Source organism: Heterocephalus glaber, unplaced genomic scaffold (genome assembly GCF_053883595.1).
Source record: "Heterocephalus glaber isolate CG9 unplaced genomic scaffold, H.glaber_assembly_v1.0 deba00001764, whole genome shotgun sequence".
Classification (NCBI taxonomy): domain Eukaryota; kingdom Metazoa; phylum Chordata; class Mammalia; order Rodentia; family Bathyergidae; genus Heterocephalus; species Heterocephalus glaber.
Genome location: NW_028258461.1, coordinates 6278622 through 6299937, shown reverse-complemented (window position 1 = coordinate 6299937; position 21316 = coordinate 6278622). Strand labels below are relative to the sequence as shown.

The 21316-nt window shown below is 41.8% G+C and overlaps 1 pseudogene; it reads right to left on the bottom strand.

The window, feature by feature from the left end:
- Window positions 1–669: 669 nt before the first annotated feature.
- The window catches only part of LOC101710159 (coiled-coil domain-containing protein 50 pseudogene), a 106410-nt pseudogene continuing 85763 nt past the window's right edge, over window positions 670–21316 (bottom strand).

Below are 21316 nucleotides of genomic sequence, written 5' to 3'. Positions count from 1 at the left end.
ATGAGATTAAAAGTTTGTCATTTTTAGTTAGAAGTTTTTCCAATGACTACTAATACATGGTCCATTGACCAGGGTCTTCAGAAAGCCCGGCTACTGACAAAGCAATCGCACAGTAAGTGTTAAGAATGGTTGGTATCTAGGCCAATTTTCCTGAGGACTTACAAGGATGTGCAACCACTGCAGTCCACGTATTGAGAACAACTATTTCAACTGCTCCAGATGTCTCTTTTTAAAATACTTATTGGTTGTAACTTTTGTCTTTTCCTGAAAAGAATAAAAAACAAAGTTTCTGTCCTTCAAAATAATGTAATATACACCAGTGCACCAAAAGCACTATTTCTTCTATTCTTTTACTGTGTTGTAGCCAAATGTTGTATTTTACTTTGATTACTCATCTCCATAGAATTTAACTGCTAACTAAACCTAGTTCCTAGATGCCCATACTCCACAGCTAACAAAACGGCACTCTGTAGAGCTCTTGGCTATTCCAAGAAGTAATGCAGCACAAAGATGGCTGATATTCGGAAGCTGCGATCTCTTATACTGCCCACATGATCGGAATAGCCAGAACGTGAAATGAATTGAAATTATTTATAGTGAGAAAAACACTGGAAAATAAATCCCAGGATTGCAAACACAGGAGGAAAACAATGTGGAATGCAGTCTGTATCATCCCGTAATATCTGCTACAATGAATCCGTTTCAAGGCAGATTCCCAAGTTGTTACTGCTTGTAATGGAAACCTTTATGAGAGGACTCTGATTTTGAATAAAGATGTGTAGAACTATGATGGTTTGTAAAGTGAGTGCCATCCAGATCCTCAGCTTCTGTCATGACAGATAGTGGCGGCCATCCTGGTCTGTTGGTCTTCCAACGGTGAGCCTCATCACTTTCTTGTGATTTGGAGTGTGCTGGTTTAGCAGTTTTTGACTTCCATTCGGGCTCATGCTTTTTGTCTGAGGATGTCTTCTCCTTCTGTTTGGCTTTCTTGTAAGCTTTCTTTTCTTCAGCCATTAGAAGTCGAGCAATTTCCTCATCCTGGGCTACTTGGGCCACTCTCATGCCCTCCTGGGTAGCCCAAATTTCTTCTTCTTGCAGTTTTCTGGCAATTTTAGCATCATACCACTCCTGATCTCTGTGGGTCACTCGTGAGAGAGCGCACACAGCTTCTTTCGTCACCCTAGGTTTTGTTCCTCCATCTTCATAATAATTCTCTCCATAAACATTGACTCCAGAGAATTCTGGAACATGTTTCTTTCGCTTTTTTTCTTCTTGCAACTCGCCTTCTTATAAAAGGCGAGCTATGTCCTCATCTTTCTTCTCCGGAATACGCTGTCTCTCAGCCTCAATAGCCAGCTTCTCCTGAATTTCCTGAGCAATTTCACAGTCTTGTTCTTCCAGGTCTTTGTAGCGCCTCTGGAGCTGAGCGTGGGCTTTTTCAGATATTCTTACTGGAGCTGTTGAGCCACCTGGAGATCATGCTGGACCAAACAGTTCCTCTGAATGTTTGATGCCAAATGATGCTCAATCTCTTGTTCCTGCAGATTGCGAGCCAGGGTGTGGTCCTCCAGGACAGCAAAGTCTCGGCCTACTTCCTTCACGCCAGGTAGCTTGAACTTCAGCCATGCCTGGAGTGCGGAGGCACCGACGCCCGAAAGTCTGACAGGCAAAGCACGGGCAGACAGGAGAGGACCATCGACAAAGGCATTGGCAGCAGTGGTAGACAGCCCGGGGCACCAGGCTGGCGGCCCAGCTGCCCCGCCATAACCACCTGCTCGCTCCGCGCCCCGGCCCTGATAGATACCAAATACCTGAATTTGCTTTTAAATTGCTTGATTTTATACTGTGTGCATGTAGTTTTTTAAAATTATTTTTTATTTTTTTGTGTACTGGGCCAAGGCCTTCTGCCTGAGCTACATTCACAGCCTTCTTATTATTTTTTTATTTTGATACATGATCTCACTAAGTCCTTAAGTGTCCCAGATGGAGGGCACATCTGTGACCCTCTTGGCTCAGCCTTCCAGCAGCAAGCTGGAATTACAGGCATGTGCAACCACACCCAGCCCATGTATTCTTCTGGAAGTACTTGGAAATCATTGAAAGTGAGAGTAGGTATTTTATGTGGATGCCATAGATCACCTGGCTAGAGCAATAGTGAAGTAGTGAAGACAGTCTCCCAGACCTAGAGGAAACAACTTAGAGGGACTGTGACTGTGGCCCTAATTCTGACTCATAGGGAATGGTTTGAGAAGTTGAAGTGACAAAAACCTGACAAGAGAAACAGCGAGGGACTATAAGGACTTTGACCACCAGAAAGCTTTGGCTAGGAAAGTCTGATGGCCAAATCCATCGCTGGAGATTCTATAAGGGAAGGAGATTCAAGAGGGTGGGGAAGTACCCTGAAACGTCGCTGTGACTGCAGCTATAAGTGGTCTAGTGGAAGGCTCCTAAGCAAGCCAGAGAATTCATCTGCAGAAGTCTCAGAGAAACACAGATTTTAACAAATTTTTTGTTTGTTTATTAAAATAATTCCATTCATCTTGCAGAGCTGGTACATAGACACATCTCATTTGATCGTTTTTACTCCCCCTTCCTCTCCAAGCCCTCTGGTCTCTTCCCATCCCTAAGTCCCTTAACCATCACCACAAAGTCTATCCCCCTGTTTCCAACCATCTATCTTTTATTTTTCTTTTAAACATGATTTATTAATAAATGGAAAGAACCTCACTTTCCACCGGGAGGAGGTAGACAATAACCAAAGAAGTATGTCAGCTGGTAAGAACTGATAAGAAGAAAACCAAGGCAGGATAAAGAGGCAGGGTGTGACTCACAGGAATAAGCTTGTATGTATGTGTGCTCTTTCTGCTATGGAGCCAAGAAAGTCCTCTCTGACTGGGGAGCAACTGGGGAGAGGGCTGAAGAAAATGAGAGAGCAGGACTTGCTAGCATCTGGGTCCCAGAGCATTCCAGGCAAAGGGTTTTAAAAATGCAAAGGCTCTGACAAGGAAGCTTCCTTGGGATTCTCAGGGAACAGGAAGGCAGAGAGTGGAGCATGCTGGGAGCATGATAGGACAAGAGCTTGGAAAGGTAGAAGAGAGGAATGGAATCACATAGGACTATGAAGGCAGTTTGAGATTTCATCCCGAGGTGTGGCCTCATTGAGAGGTTTTTGAGCAGAGGAATGGCATGATTTGATTAATGCAGTATCAGGATCACTCCAGCTGCTGTGTGGAAGAGATAACATATGACAAGAATGTGAGCTCATTTCAGTGGTTACTCCAGTAATACAGGTAAGAAATGTTGGTGGCTTGCACTGAAGTATGAAGTGCGATTGAAAAATACTGTGAATATTTAATTTCTTAAAAATGTATTTTTATGCCGGGGATTTAGCTCAATGATGCCCCACCTGGCTTGAAAGCACAAGGTCCTGAGTTTGATCCCTGGTAACAAAATAATGGTGATAATAATAATAATAATAATAATGTATTGTTAAATTATTATTTGCAAATGACAAGATACTCCATATAGAACACCCCAGAACTCCACCAAAATCTTCCAGACTTAATAACCAAATTCAATAGAGCAGCTGGATACAAGATCAACACTGAAAAACCAATAGTTTTCCTGTACACAAACAACAGATTCACTGAGAGAGGAATTGGAGAAACAACTCCCTTCACAATAGTATCCATCCAAAAAAATGAAATACCTAGGAATCAGTCTAATGAAAGAAATCAAAGACCTCTACTCTAAAAACTATAGCACTCTGGAAAAAGAGATGGAAGAGGATATCAGAAAATGGAAAGACATCCCTTGTTCCTGGGTGGGAAGAACTAACATAGAAAAAATGGCCATACTCCAAAACTGCTATATAGATTCAATGCAATCCCAATTGAAATTCCAACAGCATATTTCACAGAACTAGAGAAAACAATCCAAAAATTCATTTGGAACCAGAAGAGACCTAGAATAGCAAAAGCAATTCTAGGCAACAGAGACATGGCAGGGGGTATCACAACCTCCAATGTGAAACTATACTACAAAGCTACTGTGATAAAAACAGCATGGTACTGGCAAAGAAACAGACCCAAGGACCAGTGGAACATATTAAAAGATGCAGAAACAACTCCAGACACACTCAGCCACCTCATCTTCAACACAGGAGCCAACCATCCTCACTGGAGGAAAGATAGCCTCTTTAATAAATGGTGCTGGAAAAACTGGGTTTCAACTTGCCAAAGATTAAAGCTAGACCTATATCTCTCACCATGCACTAAACTAAAATCAAAATGGATTAAAGATCTAAATATTAAAACAGAAACACTGGGCCAGGGATTTAGCTCAGTGGTTGTGCTGCCTGACTCGCAAGCGGAAGGACCCAAGTTCGATCCACAGTACCCCTCCCCCCCCAAAATACAGAAACATTAAGCCTCCTAGAAGATAGGTTAGGTAGAACTCTTGAAGATATTGGCATAGGAAAAGACTTTATGAGCAAAACCTCAGTCACATGGGAACTAGCACAAAGAATCAACAACAGAGATGTCATCATATTAAAAGCTTCCGCACACCAAGAGAAACCACCAACAGTGTGAAGAGACAACCTAAAATGTGAAAAACAATTTTTACTAGCTGTTCCTCAGACAAAGGTGTACTATTTAGAGTATATAAAGAACTTACAAAAATCAGACCTCCCAAATTTAAAGACCCAATCCAAAAATAGGTTTCTCAGAAACCCAACATTTCTCAGATGAAGAGGTAGAAACACCAAATTAACATATGAAAAAATGTTCAACATCATTGGTCATTGGAGAGATGCAAATGAAAACAACACTTGAGATTCCACCTCACTCCAGAAAGAATGGCTGCTATCAAGAAATCAACCAATAACATAGGCTGGTGGGGTTGTGGGGAGAAAGGAACCCTTCTCCACTGTTGGTGGGAATGAAGACTGGTGCAGCCACTGTGGAAATCAGTATGGAGATTCCTCAAAAAACTAGGATTAGAGGTTCAATTTGACCCAGCTCTTCCCCTGCTGAGTATCTTCCCAAATGAATTAAAAGCATCATACCACACATACGTGCACACATATTTATAGTGACACAATTTGTAATAGCCAAGTCTTGGAAACAGTCAAAATGCCCATCAACTGGAGACTGGATAAAGAAGCTGTGGGTTTTTAAAAAAATAAAATGGAGTACCACTCAGCCATAAAGAATGATAAACTAGAGACACTTATGGCTGAATGGATGCACATTGAGGCCATACTCTTAAGTGAAGTAATTTGGACACACATGTGTAAATACTGAATAGTTTTTCTGTTATGAGAAACTGAAAGTGTAATGTAATTGAGCACCAAAATGTATAATAGATAATGTGAAATAGGAAGAAAAATTCCAAAGGGGAAGGGGAAATGTGGTGAAGAGGGAAGAAAGGAAAGAAAAAATATGAGAAAAGAAAGAAAAAACAGAAACAACTCTTTTTATAAATAAGGAGGTGTGGAGGGGTGGAAGAGGGAAGGGGAATGGGGAAAAAATAAGAACCAAGATATATCATGTAAAGGTACAAATTCCCAATGATGAATGTGATCAGTATCTATACCTTAAATGTACCAATAAACTTAATTTTAAAAAAGTATTACAGGGCTGGGGATTTAGCTCAGTGGTTTCACGCCTGCTGTGCAAGCGCAAGGACCCGAGTTTGATCCCCGGTACCAAAAAAAAAAAAGTATTACATTCAAAGACACATTGCCATGTCCCCTCCCCTGCCCCAGTGCACACTTATCCCATTGTTCTTACCACCTTTTCAAGCAGTTCTGTTAGCCCTCTTTGAGGAGTGTCTTTAGGTGCACTGTCATTGGCTGTGTCAGTGGCCTGAATTCAAAGTGTTTACTTTTCCTGGTCATTTAGACTTTGGAGATGAGTCAGAATTCACACCATGCCAGATCTGGTGAATAAAGTAGATGAGGACACCGTATAATATTTTTACTTACAAGCTTTCATTTCCATCAGATGGCATGCAGCAGCGACATTCACCATATTTTTTATCACATCTTGTAAAGATTCTCATGGAAAAGGACTTCCAGAACTGCTTCAGAAAGTGGCAAGAATGATGGGAGAAGTGTGTTCAGCACAGAAGAGAGTATTAGGGGGGAGTTAATGGCAATGTGTCTTTTAGTGCAATAATTTCTAAAAAAGAATTTAAAATTCGCCATATATGTATCACTTCTTGTATTAGTGGTAGAGTTGGGAGGACATGGTTAATTTTGGATCTGTGCTAAAGGTAGAGTCAATAAGATTTCTGATGGGCTAAATGTAAGATGCTAGAAAAAAGAAACATCAAGGAAAGCTCTAAGATGTTTGGCCTGAGGAACTAGATGAATGGTGATTTTTATTTATAGAGATGGAAAATATCAGGGAGATCGTGGCTCGGGGGATGAGGATCTAGATTGATTTTTTGGACATCTTGAGTTTAAGGGGTGTAAGAGGTGAGGGTGTTAATCAGAGGCCACCTCCTGGGGCTCTGGGATTCATAGTATTTACTACCTGTTACTCCCCTCTTTGAGATGCTAATTAGCGGTTGTTCCCAGCTTGCCAAGTGCTTTCATCCTTAAACCTTTAAAGGACTTTTACTAAATGGAACAAGCACCATTTCCCACGGAGCTGCAAACTATTTTCTACCCTCAGGTCAAATAAGCAGTGTAATCTCCAGTTTAGGTAAAGTCCAGCCAAAGACCTTATCTGACCCACCCCCCACCCCCCACCCCACCCCCCGCCCCCATCCTCCCAATGGTGAAGGTTTAGAGTGCTGTTAAATGCAAAACCCCAGGAAGGGATAACATTGGCAATGTCAGGTTTCAGCAGCCCGAGGGTATATGATTCCTCGACCTTTTCCAAGGTCAGATATGAATGGGAATGAAGTCATAGTTGCACTAGGTCTGGAGAGAACCTCGGGAAGTTGTCTGGCCTCAGCCAAGAGAGCATGTATACTTCTTCACTTGTGCACCCTCGCCCCCACGAAGGGATAGCAACAGGGACACAGTGCTGCATCTTACAGATTGCCGGACTGTTTGGCTGGTGATTGGGCATCAAGGGAGTTGGAGCAGAATCTGTATCCTGATGGGTAAAGTTCATGCTGGGGTTTGTTGGATCCTAAGGGGTTTCCTTCTGCCTTTTTCAAACAGGACCAACTAATTGCATTATAGTGAAACTCGAGCTTCAGTACCGTCTAGCAGCCCCAGCTCCATATAGCCGGGATAGTTTCACATCTTGCTGGCATTCTTCTTTTTGCAAGTTGTTAGCATGAAGCAGTGTCATACTTGTCCTTCCGGCTGCCAAGAATGCTCTCCTAGTGTTCTCTGTTGAAATGAATTTTCCACTCTCCACACTCCCATAGTCTTTCACTTGCACTTCTTTGCCAGTGTTTCCCGGTGTCATCCTTATTAGTGTTATTTATGTGCGCGTCTGTCTTTTGTTCCAGATCATGAGCTCCTGGAAGGCTCAACCTGTGCTTTATTCATCTCTATCCCCTACGGACTGCATGCAGGGCTGCGCACATCGTAAGCACTCAATAACTGCTTGTTGAATTGAATTATTACTTGCCACCACTGGTGTTGTGATTGGCATTCATTCATTTAGCCTATTTGCCCTCTTAAGAATCTCCTGCCAAGACTCAAAAGTAAAGATGCATCAGTACAAAGACATAGGTTTTTAAAAGTTGATGGTTTAGGTTGTTTTATTGAAAATGGGCCCAATGAAAAGAAATGGTTTCTTAAGTCTTGCCAGCCATACAGAAAAGGTTATCAGCAGATTAAGAGGAGTGTTCTCAAACAGCATCAAGTGTCCTTCATTGTGCCCAATGGGTGGAGAGCCTGGTGTGGCCATAAAAGCTGACTCAAAGGCCACTGGGATTCATTCTGACATATGTCATATTTTCAAGAGAGGTGTTGAAAGCAGAGTCAAACAAACAGCCCGTCAAAGTGCCGCTCAGCGCGCTGGAATTGGCCTTGCATGAAAGCGTTAGTGAGCAAGGTTACCCTCAGGTCTTCCCTGGGAGCTCCTTGAAAAGTTGAGAAGTGTATGGGGGTTCTCATCACATAGCCACATTCCCCCCATTCCACGCCATGCAGCTGGCCTCACAGACACTTTGTAGTGACTATATTCTGGCTGTCAGGTTGCATTTATCTTCAACCCGTTGATGCTATCAATTGAACACAACACATCGTTACCAACTGACACATTTAGGAAACTTGGTGGCATATACCATGCTGCTGAGAGAATTCAGCATTTAAAGGTTGTCTGCAGTACCCAAGGTGAGCTCAAGCAGCTGGGCAGGGTGCACCTGATCCTGTGCAGGTGGGAAGCAAGACAGATGTGCTATCAGCCCTGGTGGAATGTAGGGTGCTGAGGGGTTGAGGTGGAGGTGGAGAAGGGGCAGAGTGGGGACTGCCATTTAAAAAGCAATTACAGAAATCACGAACTACTTCCCTGTGCCATAAGAGCTCTGACAAGTATGCTAAGAGAGCATGTATGACAAGAGTAAGACCTGACCGGAAGTGTCAAGAAAGGCTTTTGTGAGGGAATACTTTTATTGTGGTTCTCTTTGTGACTTTTTTGGTACTAAGGATCAAACTAGGGTCTCACAGATGCACCTGTGAAGCAAGCACTCATCCACTGAAGCACAACGCCACCTGGGGGGGCCTTTTTATTTTGCAACAGAGTCTCACAAAGTTGCCCAGGCTGCACTTGAATTGGTGATCCTCCTTCCTCAGCCTTCTGGAGTGCTGGGATTACAGATGTACCCCACCAACCCCACACAGCAGAGAATGCCTTTTCAACAAGATCCAAGTCTAAGTAGGAATACGGAGGTATCCTGCCTGTGTGCACTCTGGAGGGGGCAGTATCTAGGGGAAACCCACAGCATTTTCAACAGTACCATTGTAGACGGGACTCTGACACCTTGGGAGGTCTGAGACAAAGCCAGGCTGCCTGGAGTTGTGGGAGATGAGTCTGAATTAGTGAGCAGCAGCGGGGTTGTATAGGGCTCACATAGGAACATTTGTATTTGGAGAAGTTGGGGGAGGAGGAACTTCTCGTGGAGAGCGCGGACGAGCAGGCTGTACCCACAGAACTATGATTGGGCCACACGGTGTGAGTGGCTGGTTGCCCCAAGGAGAGCTGGCATCTTTGCAGATGGTAGAACCAGGCACTGGAAGTGATTAGAGCCCAGTGAGTGCCTGCTTTCCAGAAGGCACATTCTCACCTTGCCTCCTAGCCAGAAAGCCAAAGGAAGAGGGGCTGTGGAAGAATGGGGAGCTATCTGCTGGCCCATCCAGATGTTTGGAGGGCAGTCCCATCATTTATGAGCCCCCACCCCCTCTTTTTAGGGTAGCTTCCATCTGCTACGCTCAATAGCTTTCATGGTAATAGTCCCCTAATTGGGGATTGTGAGCGAAATCCGGGGGAAATCTGTGGCTCATTCCCTGGAAACAGTGGCTTCCCTGTACCTCGGACAAGACAAAAATCATAACTGATTCCCTGCTCTTCTCAAGGGAACAGTTTGTAATAGTCTAAAGCAATCAAGCAGCAAAATGAATTGCCTCTCCTACCCTCCAGTCCTTAGGGAAAGTACTCTGAAAAGACACCAAATTGTTATATTCGTATAATTAAATCTAATGCTTTGATCAATGTGATAAGGACAGTGTTCTTGGTTGCCTTCGTGACGGACTCCCTCTTCTCTGACTGTGACTTGGGCTGACGTTGGCTCACAAGACCAGAAGCTTGCCCTTATCTTATTTTCCTACCAGAGGAGTTGTGCACAGAAATCAGCATATGACAAGAATGGAATTGAAAGGAGTGTTAGCAGTGCAGAGGGGAATAACCTCAGAAGAGTTAGTTTCTGAATGGCAGGCATTTTCTGTAACCATTTTGCTACTTGGGAAAGGGCTTGCCATGCTGACTTGTAGAAATAGACCCTTTGCTCCCCTAAGGTCTCTTTGCTATGAGTTAGCAATGAAGGTCACAAAAAAAGTACAATTGGCTAGGACTACTATCCACTGCCAGGGGAAGTTTGCAGTCTGTTCTGCCAGCGAGGTTCTCTGTGGAACTCAGACTGACAACTTCTAGGTGGTCCCACTTCTGTCAAGCACAGAACTGTATTTCTGTATTTACTGGCCCCTCCTCCTTCTTGTCTTGCTTCTGACCATCAGGAAGATGCCAAAGGAATAGAGAGCCCTGGTGGTTGCTTGCATGAAACCCTAAAAGTTAGAGACTCAGAGATTGGTAGAAATTGCTAGAAAGCGGTATACTTTATCGCTTCATTTGTAAAATGAGAATAATAGAAGCAACCTCACAAGATTGTTGTAAGACTAAAAGTAGTTTGAAACCCTTAAAAGATTTCAAGCACTGCTTTGGGCTAGGGGTGTAGCTCAGTGGTGGAGCACTTGCCAAGCATGCAAGTATGATCCACCAGCACTGCAAAAACCAAACAAAACATTGTCTATATCACAGTAATTGTACATTCCTCCTAGGAATAGCTACTGGACTGAATAGGTAGTTTATCAAGAGAGTGATGGGGGGCATGTGGTACATGACATGGAGTTTATATGAGCATATGGAACGCAACATGATATAGTAGAAAAAATACGGATTGAAATCACTGTTTGCCCCCTACTTGCTGTGTGACCTGAACACTCCTATCCTGCTTCTCTATTGGCAGCAAGGGAATGAATGATTAAATGGTTATGCTGATAATTAAAAGCCATGATGCACATGAGAGCTCCGTAGTCTATGGGAGACAACCCTGTAGCCTAGTAGATCAGGGATGAATAAATGCGAGGCTCATAGGCATATGGGGAAACTCAAACAAGCTTTGATCTAATTTGTAGAGTAACTCTAATATTCTAGATATTTGAAAGATTGTTGAACCAACATCCTGTGTTGAATACATTATCGAAAGTCCATATGGTAGATATGGTAATCATACAATGAACTCCAAAAACAGTTTACATTTTGGAGAAATTGAGCTAATTGTGCCAGTTGGAATTCATTTTGTCTTGGGCAAAGTCATTTCACCTCTTGCTGCTTCATTTCTTTCACCTGTGTGATGGAAATTTCTAGGACTTATGGCATGGGGTGGGTGGGAGGATTCAATGAAATGAAGTAGGGACTTTGCTTCACTCAATGCCTCCCTTTTAGCAGGTGCTCAATAAATGACAGCTGGCATTCACAGAAGATCCGAAGAAAATGTGTTTGCCTTGCTAGCTCTGTGACTGCCGTTATCTAATACTCAATCCCTTTTATACTCAGAAGGAAAACTACTCTATTTTGAAGGAATTGCTAGTCCACTGACTCAACATTGGGAGAACAGCCACATCCTCCACCCAAATACATCTCATAGCCAGGGAAAAGACAAATTTAGAACCACCTATGCTTGCAGTATTATATCCTTCCATCTACCTCGAAAAGGCTCCTGCTCCCCATTTTATGGATGAAATACTCAGGCAAAGGGATGCCTCTGAAAAGAAATGACAGGCAAGGATTTGCGATGATCAATTCATGTCTCCTCTGATACTATCTTTTGATTCGCCATGAACCAAAGTAAAAAAAAAGGGGGATTCTTACTGTGTTACTCACAAGTATTTTCTGTCCCTGCGCTGTATCTGAAGTAGTCAATTTATTTAAATGCTTTTCATTTTTATGTTGATATTCTCTCTCCTTTAGTTTATTGGAAGTTCTGGGAAGCAACCATTTCTTCCACGGATTCTCCTAGTGACAGGGGGATTACATGAGACTCTGAAAGGGCTGGCAGCTCTGGCATCGCACATCTCTAGGGATTCTCAAGAATGCAAGCAAGGTGTTTCCTTAGGAAAGGCTCCTGAAAAAGAAGGTTAAGTTCACCTTTCCTTGTCTGATCGCATCGGATACTTTGAGAAATCACTAGGGATAATTGCCATGTTCTGGATGACGAGAGGTTAGCTAATTGGGCTGCAACATAGAGTATGGTTAGCGAGCTGGCTGAGTGCCAGGTAGCAGGTGTCTGCATAGAGTCAGCCGGGATTCTTTTTTCAAAGAAGGGAGGAAAGTCTATGCATGTTTTGTTTTTGAGAAAGTTTGCCTAGATTCTGCCCCACTCCCACCCTCATTTGAAAATGCAGAGGGGGGAAAGTTTACTAACACCAAAAGAAAGATGATTTCCTTTTTTTCCTCCTATGGATTTCTTTTCACCATTTTTTCGTTTGGATTTTAAGAGATCACTGCATGTTTCTTTGTTTTTACTAACCTATTCTTTTGATCAGAGGCTCACACCCGGGTTAGTTGATGAAGCTTGCTTTGAGGCAATTTGGATTGAAGCCTTTTCGCCCTGGACGGGACATTTCTTAATATCTTCCCAATTGTTTAATATTTTTGCATTTGTAAATCAGAGCGTCATTTTTACCATTGGATTCACTTATAGCTTAGCTCTTCAAACTACATTGCGTTTACTTATCTCCATCCAGATATACATTTTCTAGTCATCAGAAGCTGCCCAAGCAAAGGTTAAGGACAGTCAGTGATGGGTACACAGACATTTCAGCAGGGTTTCTGGATCCTGGGTAAGTGGGGAACAACATTCTCTACATACCACTGATAAACAAGCATCCCTGAATATGCATCTGAATCCCTGCCCCCGGGGGTCATTTGGATAAACACATGCTTGAGTCTTAGCAGGGAGGGTTTCCCTGGCCTGAGCAAATTGGCCTAGAGAAACTTTCCCAGGAGTTTCCGGAATGTTGCTGCAAATAATAGCATCCCACTTTGAGCTAGTATTATAAGGCTTCTAGGACTCCAGAGAAGGAAGTGGAAGGCCACAAGAAGCAAGGCAGCTTTTCTGAGTCTTTTTCTCTCTGCTCTCTCACTTCTGCCCCTCCCAGCACAGCTCCTTGTGTCTGTACTGGGAGCATGTGGGGAGGTTGCTGACTATTTTGTAATTGATGTAATTTTAGAAAACCTATTTGTGGCATGGACTTTTTTTTATTGCATTACTGGGGACCAAACCAAGGGCCTCAAACATAGTAGGCAAATGTTCTACCACTGAGCTACACCCCAGCCCATTTACTGCCTTTTTAGCAAAAAATCACATGATCATTTCCCACACCTCTATTGCTGGCTCCTTAGGATCCCTGCACAGGTCTGAATTTCTCCTAGAAAACTTTCTAGCTACAAAATACCATTTTACCTCCTATGTAGAATTATATCACTATGTTTGATATTGGGGATGACACTGGGCACTATTTGTGAATGAATCTCTTCTCTATTAGCAGGATGGAAAATTTGTGACACATGGGAAACATTGCAGCTCAAGTCTCTACCCCAGCACCCTGGCAGATTCTCCATGGCCACAACTTTGCCCTGCTGTTCTCAGAGTTGGCCTCAAAATCCTTCCCAAAACCAATGACTGGATAAGTAAAATGTTGTCTGTCCATACAATAGAATATTATTCAGCCGTAAAGACTACTGACATTATCAACACATGCTGCAATATACAGGAGCCTTGAAAACATCATGGGAAGGAAAGAAGATAGTCACAAAAAGTCAGCTGTTGTATTTCCATCCGTGTGAAGTCTTTAGAATTACTGAATCTTTTCTTGTTTGTTTGCAGTACTGAACCCAGGCCCTTGTACATGCTAGGCAAGTGCTCTATTGCCAGGCTGCACAGCCAGCCCTCAAAATAGGTAAATAAAGAGACAGAAAGGGCATTGGTGATCACCAGGGGCTAGGGAGAGGCGAGAATGGCCAGTGACTCCTTGATGCAACAGAGGTTTCTTTCTTTTTTTTTTTCTTTTTGGTACAGGGGATGGAACTCGGGTCCTTGCGCTTGCACTGAGCTAAATCCCCGGCCCATGTTTCTTTTTGAGTGCGATAAAAATGTTCTGGAATTAGATTGTGGTAATGCATGCATAACTCTGTGAATATACTAAAACCATCCCATTATGTACTTTAGAAAGGTGACTTTTATGGCATGTGAATTATATTTCAATGAAAACAAAAGAAGAAAAGCATCCTTCTTAGCACACAGTCCAGGAAACCACCTCTACTGGAATTAGCATGTGTCATAAAATCTGAAGTTGTACTCTTTAGTTTTTTTTTCCAGTACTGGAGATTGAACCCAAGGCCTTTGCACTGAGCTATATCCTCAGCCTATTTCATATTTTTTTATTTTGAAGCAAGGTCTTGCTAAGTTGTCCAGGGTGGACTTTAACTTGCCACTCTCCTGCCTCAGCCTCCCAGAGTGCTAGGATTACAGAAATGCACCACCATGCCCAGCTTCTTTAGCTTTTGATGTCTACCTATGAGTGGTCTGTGATCCCCTCCAGCTGTGTGCTACACAAGTACAGATCTTTGGACCTTTGCTTCTATTAGAGTGTATCACTTTTTCTCCTCCAAACCTGCTGAAGTCCTGTTCCCCTAGTACAAATGGAACATCCTTCATGAAGCTTTGTCGTGTTCCTTCTACATCTATCTTCACCCCAGAATGACTATACTTTCCCTTCTCTCTAGCACATCCCTCTAGCACAGTTTATACCATACTGTATTTTACTGTCTTCTTATTGCTCAGAAGTTCCTTATTGACGGCTTTCTTTACCTCTGTACCTGCAGCCCCTCCTCAGAGCCTAGTCCAGGATAGTGGGAAAATTGATAAAATATGGCTCTCAGGAAAACTAGATTATGAGGAGGAGGCAGATACCCAATTAACCATAAAAGCATGTGCCCAAAATTAGACAATGAGGTGGGAGGGTCCTGTAGAAGAAATATGGAAAAGCTACGTATGTGTGGTGCTGGAGGTGACTTTTAACATTTCAGGTAGAAGAAATAACATACTGGGACAAAGCATGTCAAAGTGCATGGCATGTCCTAGGACTCCAAAAATAGGCTGGTTACAGCTGGCAACTGGAGAGAGAGGTCAGAGGCAGAGCATGATAAGCTTTTGTCACCATATGAAAGAGTTTAGATCCCTTTCTGTGGCCCCTGAGTAGTCCTCAGAGATTTTTTTTCAATCAAGTTGCACAATCAGATGTAAAGTTTAGCCTGAGTAAAGGGAAACTAAGGGACATAAGAGGAGACCAAGTAGGTCATTATTTCAATAGTCTAAGGGAAAGATGATCAAAACTAAAAGAAGTATAAGCTGCTAAGATGTAAAGTGCCTATTGTGGGTAGCCTTTGGGACATAGTCTAAGGGAAAGATGATCAAAACTAAAAGAAGTATAAGCTGCTAAGATGTAAAGTGCCTATTGTGGGTAACCTTTGGGAGCTGAGGATCTCAGCACTACAACAATAAAAAAACTAAATTCTTCCATATCTCTGAAGCTTGGGAAAAATCCCAAGTTCCAGATGAGAATGTAGCTGTCAACACATAGATTACATCCTCATGAGACTCTGAGGAGAGAACCCAGCTATCCCATGCCACATGCCATACTTTAACTTACAGTACTATGAGCTGATAAATATATATTGTTTTAAGCCACTAAGCTTCCTAATTTGTTACCCAGAAAACTAATACAGGAGTATTGACCACCGGTGATTAAATATAGTACTTACTATTTGTGATAAAAATATTTCAGGAAATTAGGAATAGAAGGAATTTTCTTGAATTTAATAAAATGCCTCTACACAAAAACTTACAGCGAATATATATTTTGTCTGATAAAATACTGAGTTTTACTTCCTTAACAATGGAGGGAAATCATGAATATGTGTTATCATCACTTTTAGTCTACATTGTACATGACTTTCTAGGAAGTACAATAAGGCAAGAAAAGTAAATAAAAGACCCACAAATTGGAAATGAAGGGAAATAAAACTTTATTTGCAGATGGCATGGTTGTGAGTGTAGAAACCCCTAGAGTCTCCAAAATAGGTATCAGAATAAATAAGTAAAATTAATGTTTGTAGTATAAAAGGTGAATAAGCAACAATGTATTGTATTTTTATATACTAGCAACAAATAATTTGAAAAAAGTTTTGAAGTGTTACCATTTACCATAGTACCAAAACATAAAGTAACTGAAAGAATAAATTTGCCAAAGAATGACTGAATGTCCAATAGTAAACTACATAGTAGTAATGGGGGAAACAATTTATATAAGAGAAAGACCCTAGAAAGAGGCCCCCTCACCCCTGTGAGGACACAGAGCAGGCAGGTCTGTGAATCAGGAAGTAGGTTCTTGCCAGGCACCAAGTCTGCAAGTGCCTTGATCTTGGACTTCCCAGCCTCCAGAGCTAACCTCATCTGAAGTCTATGTCATGAGCAAAACGGAAGAGCAGGAGACATTCTACTTGTTCTCTCACACATAAAATAGAAATTAGACAGATATCCACCAAAAAAATCATCCTGGGAGGACTCAAGTGACCAATATGGAGACTACAGGACCACAATGGAACCAAATCTGGAGAATAATCACACAAAAATGATCCCTAGCTCGGCATACCTAAGAAAGAAGACTGGTGAGGCTATCAGTATCAGCTATATAGTAGGTGCCAATGCAGTTGGTTCCCAATGGCCTACACTGCAGAGAATCCCTTCAGGTTTTGCCTTTAGGTCCTCAACAGCCCCTTCCACCTCATGGACTCCCCAGCTTTCACAGTGGAGGTACCCTTAGTTTTTATCACTGTGGACCCTGGTCTACTCTTCTGTGACCACTACGGATGTCCCATGGAAGGACATACTGCTGCACCCTGTCCCAAGAAGGAATTGGTGCTGCCTTGCCTAGAACCAGGGCTTCCACCCCACCACCCTGCACATGTCTCCAGTCCCAGAAACTGCAGACACCCTGTGGCCCACCTCAAACACTGGAGCCGTGGCCACTGCAGGAGCCCAGAGCCGCCGTCACTCTATGAGTAACCACAGTGCACAGCACATGTGAGCCCCAGACTTGGACCGCACACTTGCACTCTAGACCTGGCTCCATGGCTGCTCTACAGGCGCCCGCACACCGACACTGGAGCCAGGGCTGCAGCACAGCTCAGAATGTCCACAAGCCAGAGCCCTGAGGCACTGTATGCTTTGTGCACCCCCACACCCTGGACCCTGCCTCACTTTCCACTCCACAAACATCCTTGCTTCACATGTGTTAACAATGCTGCAGTGGGAGCCCCTGTGGCCAGGCACCGCTGCCACCACTCCAAGTTCCAAAGAAGTGGTCCCTCCACATCTGCCCATGCTCAAGACTGGCTCTGTGGCCACTCCACTAGTGCTACACATCAATACCAGTATGACCATCTCTTCAAGCATGCTTGAGAGTCAGACCTGGTGTCTGGAAGGCTTCCCCTCAGGCATGACTTCCCCCGTGAGACCCCAGCCGCCTTTACCCCTGAAGTCCCCAAGAACCCTAGATGCTTCTGCAGATATCCACAGCCCTGACCATTAAGCACCGCTGTGGTCTTCACTAGCACTGACCTCAGATAATAGAGCTGTAATGGAGACCAGGGCTGCTGTTTCCTCACTGGAGCCAGAATGGTTGCAACCCCGAACTCTTACTATGACATGTGAAGACTTTTCCCCCCAACAAAACCAGTCCATAAAGTCTGAAAAGGGTCACTGTTCCATCAAATGCACAAACATCAGTCAATGCAAAGCCAAAAGAAAAATGAAAAATCAAGGGAACATAATACCTCTAAAGGAACACAATAACTTTTTAGTAACGGATAGCAAAGAAATGGCTATCTATGCATTCTTTGACAAATGGTTGAAAACAATTGTCTTAAGGAAGCTCAGTAGGCCCCTCCTTACTTCCTTACAAAAGAACACTGATAGACAGCCCAGTGAAATCAGGAAAACAATACATGGACAAAATGACATGAACAAAGAGATAAAAATAATTTTTAAAAGTACCAAAAAGAAAATCCGGAGCTTCAGAATACAGTGAATGAAATGACAACTGCAATAGCGAACGTCAACAATAGGTTTGATTAAACAGAAGGCAGAATCTGTGAACTCAAAGACAGGCCATCTGAAATTACACCTGTTAGGGAAATGAAAAGAATGACAAAGAGTAAAGAGAGAGTCCTGGATTTAGGGGACACTATAAGAAGTTGGATATAGAAGACATATACTGCATTATAATAAAGGCTACATGTGACCAACCCACAGGTAAGATCATGTACAATTGTAAGTAGCATAAAGCTTTTCCTTTAATATCAGCATCAAGACAAGGATGACTACTCTCACCATTTGTAGTCAACATTGTACTAGATGTCCTAGCCAGAGCAATTAGACAAGAAAACCAAATGAAAGGCTCCGAAAGAAAGACATAAAGTTATCTCTATTTCAGGTGACATGCTCTGATGCATAGAAAACCCTGATGGATCCACCAAGAAACTGTTGAAACAAATAAATTCAGGAAAGTTTTAGGATACAAAAAAAACCATACAAGTATCAGTTGCATTTCTATACAATATCAATGAGCTATCAAAAAAGAATAATGAAAAAACCTATTTACAGTAGCATAAAATTAAAATAGAAATAAATTTAAGCAAAGAATGGAAAGATCTGTGCTTTGAAAATATAAGACATAGAAGGAGACATAAATGAATAGACATTCCTGTGTTCATGGATTGGAAGAACTAATATTGTTAAAATGCCCATAGTACCCAAAGTGATATACACATTCAATACCATTTTTAACAAAATCCTGATGGCACAATTCATATGGAACCACAAAAGAACTTCCATAGCCAAAACAATCCTGAGAAAGAATAACAAAGCTAGAGGCATCATACACTCTGATTTCACACTATATTACAAAATAATAATAATCAAACCAGCATGGTACTGGCATAAAAATGTGCATACAGACCAATGAAACAGAGAAAAGAGCCTCCTAAAACAGCTGTGCATATATGATCAACTGATATGAGAGCCCCTACGTATATCCACCCATGTCTGATCAACTACTTTTTAAAAAATTAATTTTATTGGTACATTTTTAGGTATACAATATAATGACATTCATCATTGGAAATATGCACCTTTACATAATCTGTCTTGGTTCTTATTTTTTCCTCATTCCCCTGCCCTCCATTCAACACATCCACCCCTCTCTATTTACAAAGACTTTATTTCCATTTCGTCATTTTCTCATGTTAATTCTATTGCTTTCTTTCCTTTCCTCTACCCCTCTCAATTCCCCTTCCCCTTTGCCCTTTTTCGTCCTATTTCACATGATCTATTATACATTTTAATCCTTATTTACACTTTGTTTCTCACACCAGAGAAACTATTTGGTATTTACACATGCGTGTCCTATTTATTTCACTTAAGAGTATCACTTCAATGTGCATCCATTTACCAATAAATGTCTCTAGTTTCTCATTCTTTATGATGGAGTAGCACTCCATTTCATAAAAAAAAAAACACATTTCATTTATCCAGTCTGAAGTTGATGGGCTATTGTGCTGTTTCCAAGTTTTAGCCATTACAAATATATCACTGTGGTATGATTCTTTTAATTCTTTGAGGAAAATACTCAGCAGGGGGATAGCTGGGTCAAAGGGGACTTCCAGTCCTAGTTCTTTGAGGTATCTCCATACTGATTTCCACAGTGGTTGCACCAGTCTACACTCCCACCAGCAGTGGAGCAGGGTTGCTCTTTCCCCACAGCCCTGCCAGCATTTGTTATTGGTTGTTTTCTTGATAGCAGCCATTCTTTCTGGGGTGAGGTGGAATCTCAGTGTTGTTTTCATCTGCATCTCTCGAATGACCCATGATGTTGAGGATTTTTTCATATATTTATTTGCTATTTTTACTTGTTTGTCTAAAAAGTATCTGTTCATTTCAGATGCCCATTTTCGGATTGGGTCTTTAAATTTGGGAGTCCTGATTTTTTAAATTTCTTTATAGATTCTAGATAGTACACGTTTGTCTGAGGGACCACTGGTGAAAATTTTTTCCCAAATTGTGGGTTGTCTCTTCATGCTTTTGGTGGTTTCTCTTGCTGTGCAGAAGCTTTTTAGTAAGAAGAGATCCCACTTGTTGATTGTGCTATTTCACAGGCAACTGAGGCTTTGTTCATAAAATATTTTTCCTACACCAATGTCTTCAAGAGTTCTACCTAACATATCTTCCAGCTGGTTTAGTATTTCTGTTTTAATATTTAGCTCTTTAATTCATTTCAATTTTAGTTTAGTGCCTGGTCACAGACGTAAGTTGAAACCCAGTTTTTCCAGCACCATTTATAAAGAGGCTATCTTTCCTCCAGTGAGGGTGTTTGGCTCCTTTATTGACAGTGAGATGGCTGAGTGTGTCTTCAGTTGTTTCTGCATCTTCTAATCTGTTCCACTGGTCCTTGGGTCTGTTTCTATGCCAGTACCATGCTGTTTTTATCACAGCTTTGTACTATAGTTTCAAGTTGGGGGTTGTGATTCCCCCTGCCATATCTCTGTTACCTAGAATTGCTTTTGCTATTCTGGCTCTCTTCTTGTTCCAAATGAATTTTTGGATTGTTTTCTCAAAGTCCGTGAAGTATGCTGCTGGGATTTCAATTGGGATTGCATTAAATCTATATAGCAGTTTTGGAAGTATAGCCATTTTCACTATGTTGATCCTTCATACTCAGGAGCAAGGGATGTCTTTCCATTTTCTGATATCATCTTCAGTCTCTCTTTTCAGAGTGCTATAGCTTCTAGAGAAGAGGTTTTTGATTTCTTTTCTTAGGTTGATTCCCAGGTATTTCAGTTTCTTGGATGCTATTGTGAAAGGAATTGTTTGCCTTATTTCTGTCTCAGTGAATCTATTGTTCGTGTACAGTAAAGCTATTGATTTTTGTGTGTTGACCTTGTATCCAGCTACTCTACTGAATTTGGTTATTAAGTCTAGAAGACTTTTGGTGGAGTTCTTGGGGTCTTCTATATAGAGTATCATGTCATCTGCAAACAATGACAATTTCACTCCTTCATTTCCTATCTTGATTCATTTCATTTCTTTCTCTTGTCTAATTGCTGTGGCTAATGTTTCGAAAACTATATTGAACAGGAGTGGTGATAGTGGACATCCTTGTCTTGTTCCTGACTATAGTGTGAAGGATTTCAGTTTTTGACCATTTAGTATGATATTGGCTATTTTTTTATAGATGGTGTTTATCAGGTTGAGGTAGAGACTGTCTATTCCAATTTTTGTATGGTTTTTATCATAAATGCATGTTGGATTTTGTCAAATGCTTTTTCTCCATCTACCGAGATGATCATATGGTTTTTGTCCTTGGCTCTATTGATATAGTGTATTACATTGATTGATTTGCATATGTTGAACCATCCCTACATCCCTGGGATGAATCCCACTTGGTCAG